General features: G+C 36.2%; 1 pseudogene; it reads right to left on the minus strand.

The window, feature by feature from the left end:
- Positions 1–8,372: 8,372 nt before the first annotated feature.
- LOC101323089 (AP-1 complex subunit sigma-1A-like) lies at positions 8,373–9,374 on the minus strand (annotated as a pseudogene).
- Positions 9,375–10,413: the final 1,039 nt, after the last annotated feature.

A 10,413-nucleotide genomic window follows, 5' to 3' on the forward strand; every position in this document is an offset into this window, starting at 1 on the left:
TACTGCACTAATTCAGCAATAACCAGCAAAGCCCTGGATAGAACTAGGAGCAGTATATAGAGTACAGAGTTATCCTTTGAATAATATCAAGAGGGCTGAGAAGAGTAGAGAATCTAGAGGTGGAAATTGGAGATTATGAGGTTTGGGAATGTCTGCATAAATAACATGCTAAGGGGAAGTTTAACTTGAGAAAAGATAAGAGAAAATATATAGCTGGCTACATGATTCTAAAAGTTAAATATTTTCTGGCTTAAAGTAGTTTTGGTTAGTCAAACAGTGTCCTGAATTTGGAGACCACACTAAATGAGTAAACTTAGAGCTAAATAATTATTTGTTACTGAAACTATGAGGATACTGAGGATACAACTTATAATATATTATAACTTACATAACATATTTTGGGAAACAAAATAGAAAGTAAACAAATGAGTAAACTCATTATGCCCCTGGAATCATGCTGATTATTTTACAACACAAAAAATAATCCTATGGAATGCATATTAATATCCCACTTAAATATGAAGAATATGACATTAAAGCCATTTAAATCATTTGTTTAAGGTCTTATAACTAAGAAATATCACAGCCAGGATTCAAATTCTAATCAAACTCCACATATTTTATTCCTAACAAACACATTTCACTCCTGATAAAGTAAAACAACATTAAAAAACATGCAGCAACTACAGTTTGTACAGGAAACTCACATTTCTTCTCCTATATGAGAAGAAGAGAGGCTACTTTAGTATTAACACATTAATAAATATTGTACTCCTAATAATGTGCTGACGCTTGATAGAGGTCCGACTTTAAAATATGGAAAGTATTGTCTTTGCATGTAAGAAACATATACACTTTTGGACTTTGACCTCAAAGAACATTTAGAAAATGCAACTAAAATTAGAAGGCAGAAAATAGAGCTAAAATGGCAACACAATAATTAATCAATAGTACAATTTTGTGGCTGATGTCCAAGATGGCAGAGTAGGAAGACCCTGAGCTCACCTCCTCCCATGAACACACAAAAATTAAAAATATTTTCAAAGGAACTATCTATGAGAACTACCTGGAGACTAGCAGAAAAGATTTTCCACAAAAGAATACATAAAAAAGGAACCACAACACAAAACATAAGAGGGGCGGAGATGCAGTATAGCTAGGACCCACACACCAGAGTTAGCAACTTGCAATTGGGAGGAACATCACAACTGTAAATGTCCTCCTCAAAGAGTGAGAGCTCCAAGCCCCACATTAGAGTCCCCAGCCTGGAAATCCTGCACTGAGAAGATGAGCCACCAGAATATCTGCTTTCAAAACCAGCTGGAATTGTGTTTGGGAGAGCCACAGGATTATGGAAATCAAGACTCTGGTCTCAAAGGGTCCACCCAAAATCTATCACACCCCAAGTCCCAGCACAGAGGCTGTAATTTGAAAGAAGCTTGGTTCAGACCCACTTGATATCTTAGAGAACCTCCTAAAGAGACAGGAGGCAACTGAGATTTTCCCTGAGGATGGAGGTGCTAGTGCTATGCATTTTGGTGAGCTAGTTCTACTGCAATAACACTGACATTGGCAAGCACCATTTTGGAATGCCCCCTCTGTGCTATTAGCACTGGGGACATGGTCCACAAACCAGCAAACTGGCATCAGCCCCAACCCTCCCTCCACCCACCAAGACACACAGACAGCTACATGGGGATCTGTATCCACTGTGCACTGGGCCAGCACAAGACCCATGCTGCAAACTGCTGGGCCTCACATCCAACTGCGTGGGAAGAGTTCAAGGTAATGATCATAAAGATACTATCTGAACTCAGGAGAAGAATGAATGAATGCAATGAAAAGTACAACGAAGAGTTAGAAAATATAAAGGAGATTCAAACAGAGCTGAAGAATACAATAACTAAAATGAATAATACACTAGAAGGAATCAACAGTAGATTAGATGATACAGAGAAACAGATCAGCAATCTGGAAGAGAGAGTAGTGGAAATCATCTAAGCTGAACAGAAAAGAGAAAAAAAATATTTAATGATAGTTTAAGAGACCTCTGGAACAATATCAAGCATAATAACATTTACATTATAGGGACCCCAGAAGGAAAAGAGAGAGAAAGGGCAGAGAAGTTATTTGAAAAATAATAGCTGAAAAACTCCCTAATCTGAGAAAGGAAACACACATTCAGGTCCAGGAAGCACAGTGAGTCTCAAACAAGATGAACCTAAAGAGGCCCACAGTAAGACACATTATAATTAAAATGTCAAAAATTAAAGAAAAATAAAGAAACTTAAAGCAGTAATAAAAGCAACTAGTTACACAGAAGGGAACCCCATGAAGCCATCAGCTGACTTTTCAACAGAAACTTTGCAGGCAAGAGAGGTGACACAATGTATTCAAAGTGATGAAAGGAAAAAAGCCTACAACCAAGAGTACTCTCCCTTGTAAGGCTATCATTCACGTTTGAAGGAGAGATAAAAAATTACAGACAGTAAAAGCTAAGAGTTCATTACTAATCTGGTATTACAAAAAATGTTAAAGAGACTTCTTTAAGCAGAAAAGAAAAGGTCACAACTAGAAATATGAAATTTAAGAAAAGAAAAATATCATGGGTAAAGGCAAACATACAGTAAATATAGTAATCAACCTCTTATTAAGCTAGTAGAAAGCTTAAAATACAAAAGTAGTAAAATCATCTATTTCCATAATAAGCAGTTCGGGGATACACAAAATCAAAAGATGTAAAATATGACATCAAAACCATAAATATTTGGGGTAGGGAAGTAAAAATGTAGGGTCATTAGAATGAATTCAAACTTAGAACATCAACATAAAAAATCATATATACGTGTACATGTTGTTATATGTGAAATTCACAGTAAACACAAACCAAAAATCTATAAAAGAAACACAAACACAAAAAGTGAGGGGAATCCAAATGTAACACTAAAGATAGTTATCAGATCACAAGGGAAGAGAGCAAAAGAAAATAAAAGGAAGAAAAAACAACTACAAAACAACAGAAAACAATGAATAAAATGGCAATAATCATATACCTATCAATAATTACATGTAAATGGACTAAATCCTCCAATCAAAAGACATAGAGTGGCTGAACAGACAATAAAACAAACCCTAGTATATACTGCTTACAAGAGACTCACTTCAGATCTAAAGACACTTACAGACTGAAAGTGAGGGGATGGGAGGTGAGTGGATGGAAAAATGTATTCCATTAAAATGGCAACAAAAAGAAAGCTGAGGTAGCTTATAAAAGACTAAATAGACATTAAAACAAAGACTGTGACAAGAGACTTAGAAGGACATTACATAAAGATAAAGGGATCAATCCAAGAAGATATAACAATTATAAATACATATGCTCACAACATAGGAGCATATAAATACATAAAGCAAATATTGTCAAACATGAAGAGAGAAATTGGCAGTAATGCAATAATAGTAGAACTTTTAACACCCAATTTACATCAATGGACAAATCATCCAGACTGAAAATCAGTAAGGAAACACTTGCTTTAAATGACATATTAATCACCTAGATCTAATAAATGTATACAGTACATTCCTTCCAAAAACAGCACAATGCACATTATTTTCACATGGACATGGACAATTCTTCAGAATAGATTACACTCTAGGCCACCCTAGGCCACAAAACAAGTATCAGTAAATTTAAGAAGGTTGAAATCATGCCAAGCATTTTATCCAACCACAATGCTATGAGACTAGAAATCAACTATAAGAAAGCAACTACAAAAAATACAAACATGGGGGCTTCCCTGGTGGCGCAGTGGTTGAGAGTCTGCCTGCTGATGCACGGGACATGGGTTCGTGCCCCAGTCTGGGAAGATTTCACATGCCGTGGAGTGACTGGGCCCATGAGCCATGGCCCCTGAGCCTGTGCATCCAGAGCCTGTGCTCCGCAACTAGAGGCCACAACAGTGAGAGGCCCCCGAACCACAAAACACACATGAAAACAAACAAACATGTGGAGGCCAAACAACATGCTACTGAACAACAAATGGGTCACTGAATAAATCAAAGAGGAAATTAAAAAATACCTGGTGACAACAGAAAACAAAAATACAATAATCCAAATCTATGGGATGCAGTAAAAGCAGTTCTAAGAGCAAAGTTTATAGCAATACAAGCCTACCTTATGAAATAATAATAATCTAAAACAATCGAATTTTACACCTAAATGAACTAGAGAAAGAAGGACAAACAAAACCAAAAATTAGTAGAAGAAAATAAATCATAAAGATCAGAGCAGAAATGCATGAAACAGATACTAAAAAAATTAGGAAAAATCAATGAAATAAGAGCTACTTCTTTAAAAGGATAAATAAGACTGATAAACTTTTAGCAAGACTCGCCAGGAAAAAAAGAGAAGGCACAAATAAATAAAATTAGAAATGAAAGAAGACAAGTTACAACCCACACCACAGAACGACTAAGGATCATAAAAGATTACTACAAACAATTATACACCAATAAAATAGACAACCTAAGAAATTCCTAGAAGTATGCAATCTCTCACAACTGAATCTGGAAAAAATATAACATATGTGTAGGTCAATTACCAGTAATAAAATTGAATTGATAATAAAATACCTCCAAAAAAATTCAGGATCAGACAGTTTCACAGATGAATTCTACCAAACACTTAAAGAAGAATTAACTACTCCAAAAAATTGCAGAGGGTAGAATGTTTCCAAATTCATTCTATGAGGCCAGCATCACCCTGATACCAAAACAGAAAATATCACAAAAAAAAGCAAATTCCAGGTCAATACCACTAATGAACATAGTTGAAAAAATCTTCAACAAAATATTAGTAAACTGAATTCAACAATACATTAAAAGGATTATACAGCATGATCAAGTAGGATTTATCTCAGGGATGCAAGGATAGATCAATATTCAAAAATCAGTCAATGTGATAATCTACATAACAAATTTAGAATAAGAATCATATGATCATCTCAATAGATGTAGAAAAAGCTTTTGACAAAATTCAACATTCATTTATGGTATAAACTCTTAACAAAGTAAGTATAGAGGGAATACAAATCAACATAATAAAGGCCATGTATGATAAACCTACAGCCAACATCATACTCAATGGTGAAAAGCTGAAAGCATTTCCTCTAAGATCAGGAACAAAACAAGGATGTCCAACTTCACTACTTTTATTCAACATAAGTATTAGAAGCCCTCATCACAGCAATAAGACAAGATATGGAAATAAAAAGAATCCAAATTGAAAAGGAAGAAGTAAAACTGTCACTGCTTTCAGATACAATAATACTATAAGTAGAAAATCTTAAAGATGCCACCAAAAACTATTTGGGCTAATAAATGAATTCAGTAAAGTTGCTGGATACAAAATTAACACACAGAAATCTGTCATATTTCTATACAATAACAACAAACTTTCAGCAAAGAAATGAAGAAAAATATCCCATTTACAACTGCATCAAAAAAGAATAAAATCCTTCAGAAAAAAATGTAACTAAGGAGATAAAAAGCCTGTACTCAGAAAATTATAAGGCACTGATCAAAGAAATTGAAGACAATACAAACAAATGGAAAGATATACCATACTCATGGATTAGAAGAATTAATTGTTAAAATGACCATACTAACCTAAACAATCTCCAGATTTAATACAATCCCTATCAAAATAACAATGGCACTTTTCACAGAAATAGAACAGATAATTTAAAATGTGTATGGAAACACAAAAGACCCTGAATAGCCAAAACAATGTTGAGAAAAAAGAACAAACCTGGGAGTATCACACTTTCTGATTTCAAACTACACTACATAACCACTGTAATCCAAACAGTATGGTTCTGGCACAAAAACAGACACATAGATCAGTAGAAGAATAGAGAGCACAGAAATGAATGCACACTTCTATGGTCAAATATCTATGACAAAGTGGCAAGAATATAAAATGGGGAGAAAAAAGCCTCTTAAATAAATGATGTAAGGAAAAATGGAGAGCTACATGCAAAAGAATCAAATGCCTACTTTCTCACACCATATACAAAAAAAATAAAACTAAAAAAGATGTAAATATAAAACCTGCAATCATAAACTTCCTAGAAGAAAACCTAGGCAACAGAGTCTTTAACATAGACCTTAGCAACATTTTTTGGATCTGTCTCCTCAGGCAAGGGAACCAAATGCAAAAATAAACAAAAGGGACCACATTAAACTAAAAAGCTTTTGAACAGTGAAGGAAACTATCAACAAAAAGAAAAGGCAGCCTACTGAATGGGAGAAGATATTTGCAAATGATATATTTCATAAGGGTTTATTATCCATAACATACAAAAATCTCACACAAAAAAAGCAAACAATCCAGTTACAAAGTGGGCAAGGAACCTGAATTGACATTTTTCCAAAGAAGGCATAAAGATGGTCAGCAGACACATGAAAAATTGCTCAACATCACTTATCATCAAGGAAATGCAATTCAAAACCACAAAGGTATATGCTTTCACATCTGTCATAATGGCTATCATCAAAAAGAAAACAAATAACAAGTGCTGGTGAGGATGTGGAGAAAAGCAAACCTATTGATGGGATTGTAAACTGGTACAGCCAATATGGAAAACAGTATGCAGATTCATCAAAAATTAAAAATAGAGCTACCATACCATCCAGGAATTCCACTTCTATACATTTTTCCAAAGGGGAAAAAAAATAATTCAAAAAGATATTTGTACTCCTAAGCTCATTGTACCATTACTCACAATATCTAAGATATAGAAGCAACCTAAGTGCCCATCAATAGATGAATGGATAAAGAAATTTTGGTATTTATACATACAATGGTATATTACTTAGTCATAAGAAGAATGAAATCTTTCCATTTGCGACAACATGGATGGACCTAGAGTATTATGCTAAGTGAAATAAGTCAGAAAGAGAAAGACAAATATAGTATAACCTCACTTATATGTGGAATCTAAAAAACAAAAACAAAATTTATACATACAATGGTACATTACTTAGTCATAAGAAGAATGAAATCTTTCCATTTGCGACAACATGGATGGACCTAGAGGGTATTATGCTAAGTGAAATAAGTCAGAAAGAGAAAGACAAATACAGTATAACCTCACTTATATGTGGAATCTAAAAAACAAAACAAACAAAGAAAACAGACTCATAGATAAGAACAAACTAGTGTTTGCAAGAACCGGGGGTGGGGGGAGTTGGGGGCAAAATAGGTGAAGGGTATTAAAAGGTATTAATCTCCAGTTACAAAAAAAATAGCCATGTGGATGTAATATGCAGTACAAGGAATATCTTCAACAATATTATAATAATTTTGTATGAGGACAGATGGTTATGAGACTTATTGTGGTGATCATTTCTTAATTTATGCAAATGGAAACTCACTATGTAATACCCCTGAAACTAACATAATACTGTATCTCAAACGTATTTTAATTTACAAAGGCACAATTTTGCCATAGTCTGAACTTATTTTCACCTGTATAAGGATAAATAGAATGTATCTAAGGTTTCATCTTTGGAAGATTTAGAGTATTATGAAGAAATCAAAGAGATCTTAATGGCTTTCCCACCTGATATCCATTAGTTAAAAAACTTTGTGCTTTTCTTTTCATATCAGAGAAAAGGAAATAAAGTCAAACATTTCCTGTACCCACCCCTTAAACATGGAATGAAAGAGGGATTGGTCCCAGTCTCCCATTAAATCCACCCTTCACCCAACTCTCCCTTCCCTCAAAGCTGCAAGGTTAGAAAAAAATTATGTTGTTTCTCCCCTGGCAGTAGTCCCAGACCCCTTTGCAGCCAAGAAGGAAGGGGAGGGGCAGATGAGGGAGAAGGAGTTCTCTCCCACACAGAAGCCCCACTCCCAGGCAGAGAAGCTACCCTGGCAGGCTGCTGGAGGGGTGGAGGTAGGTTTTGTGGCAGGGATTAGAGAAGAACCCTGAAATCTTTTCTTTAAACCTGATATATGTATGTATTTATAGTTATAAAGGAAGGGAGGAGTTTGGGGTAACATTAGTCCCTGAAAAGCAGGAAATGAAAGTCATATAACACCCCTGTCTTGGTCACATTTTCCTAACTCTTAGCTCCTAAAACCTTTGGTGGGAAAAGGGGAAACAGGAAGTGGGGAATGGAGGAAGGAAGGGAATGTTTGAGGATCTAAACCCACAGCTCACTCTGAAAGAAGGCGAGACAGCAGCGGCGGGGCTACTGGGTACCCCCATGAAAATAGCACTCAGAAAGACATATGAGAAGCAGACACTCATACCCTGTCTCTCCACCACTCCCCACATTATCACCCAGCCAGGCAGGGGCTCTTCCTAACCCATCTTCTCCAGCATACTTCAAGGCTTCTCATCCTCCTCCTGCAGCTCGTCATCCACCTGCAGTCTTCATCACACTCTTCTTGGAGCTGTCCTGGACATCACCCTTCATCAAAAATGCATCTGAGATGAAACAGGCCTTCTCAAAGTTGAAGATGATGTCCAGCTTGAAGTATTTGTCCAGGAGCTCCACATATTGGTCAGTCAGTTCCAGAGTTGAAACCGTGTACAAACCCCTGTGTCCTTGTCTTTTGAAATAAAAGGCTGAACCAAGAGTTAATGATGGGGAAATGTGAAGATTGTGGAACAAACAATAGCTGTTGGGCTGGGGAACTGGTAACAATTTAGACTATAAATCTGCCACATAGCAGTTCCCTGAAAGATGTAGATAAAGGCTTGACACACATTCCTAAGTAGTTTGTACAGGAAGCAGACCCCCACCAGATGAAAACTGCTGACTGCAAGAACATAGAACCTAGACTGGTGAACCAGAAAGTTGATGATGCTGACTCCCCATTACCTCATTACCAAGCAATCAGAAGAATGGACACAAGCTGATCACACCCTGCTCCTTGAATCATTACTATAAGACTCCTCACTACCCCCTCCAGGACAGGACACACAGTCTTGAGGGCAATAGCCTGCTGTGGCCCCCTTTGCCTGGTAAAGCAATAAAGCTATTCTTTTCTGCTTCACCCAAAACTCTGTCTCTGAGATTCAATTCGGTGCCGGTGTAGAGAGGGCAGGTCTCAGCAACAGTGTGACGGGCTCATTGTCTTGACCCTTGATGGCACAGTAGAAATAGAGGCTGTCATGTTTCTTATAGACGACTTTGACATTTCTTCACTCTAGGAAGTTGCATATCCTGAGCTTGCAAGCTAGAATAACCACACACGCTCCTGAACCATCTTCTTTTGCTTCATGTCTGACATGGCCAGATACCATTTTTTGCAGCCACAGCTTTCCCAGCAGGCTGAACATCAGCTTAAATCACATCATTTCACAGCTTCCAGGTCTGCACGTCCCTCTTAACACCATAGATGCCAGCTCCACTCCCTTACTTAACCTTTACTTATCTTGTTTTCTCCCTCTCACTTGAAGCCTAGCCTGCTCTGGAACCTTCTAAACAGTCTAACTCAAAGTAATAAAAGGTCAGAAGCGTATCTCCTTATTATGAGTGCCTTAGGGGCCAACAGTCTTTTGACAAGGCTAACTGCTCTCCTGATGCCTTTAACTGGAACCCATACGTCAGACTTGCTTGGGGCTTTCACATTCAGGGATCAGCTCCTACTGCCACAGCTGACATTTCTGTTTTGTCCATGAGCTGAACTTTGATGAACTTGGGAAATAATTTTTATTTTACAGTAAAGTATATATAAGGAAATTTCAGAGCAGCCAGTCTTATGATGTAGATGTCTTATGAATAAGCAAATACATCTTTTATCCAGTTTTCCAAAACATTTTTAGAGCTGACTTAAAATAATAGTAATTTAACTTGAATTGCTTTTGAAAGCAATACAAAGTCATTCTTTTCTCATGATTGCTTGATTCTAGATTTCAAATTTGTCTTTGTGTATAATTATAATCTCTCGAGTTTCCTTCACAAATGAAATAGCAGATGGATTCTGTAAAGCTTGTGTTATATACAGATGAATAATTTACACTATCAAGTATCTATTTCTCCAGCTAATCAAGGTTTTAAATAGTGAACAAAACTTTGTGTTATTGCAATAGCTGTGAATAAAACCTTGTGTTATTGCTACAAGAATGGAAACCATGTAATAATGTTCAGCATGTGACTTTTGGTACTAGAATGCTTGGGTTTTATCATGCTAAGTGAAGTAAGCCAGACAGAGAAAGACAAATATCATATGATATCAGTTTTATGTGAAATCTAAAATAAAAAAGATACAAATGAACTTATATACAAAACAGAAATAGACCCACAGACATAGAAAACAAACTTATGGTTACCAAAAGGGAAAGAGAGGGGAAGGGATAAATTAGAAGTTTGGGATTAACATATATCCAATACTAT

The sequence above is a fragment of the Tursiops truncatus genome, chromosome 18 (assembly GCF_011762595.2).
Source record: "Tursiops truncatus isolate mTurTru1 chromosome 18, mTurTru1.mat.Y, whole genome shotgun sequence".
NCBI lineage: Eukaryota > Metazoa > Chordata > Mammalia > Artiodactyla > Delphinidae > Tursiops > Tursiops truncatus.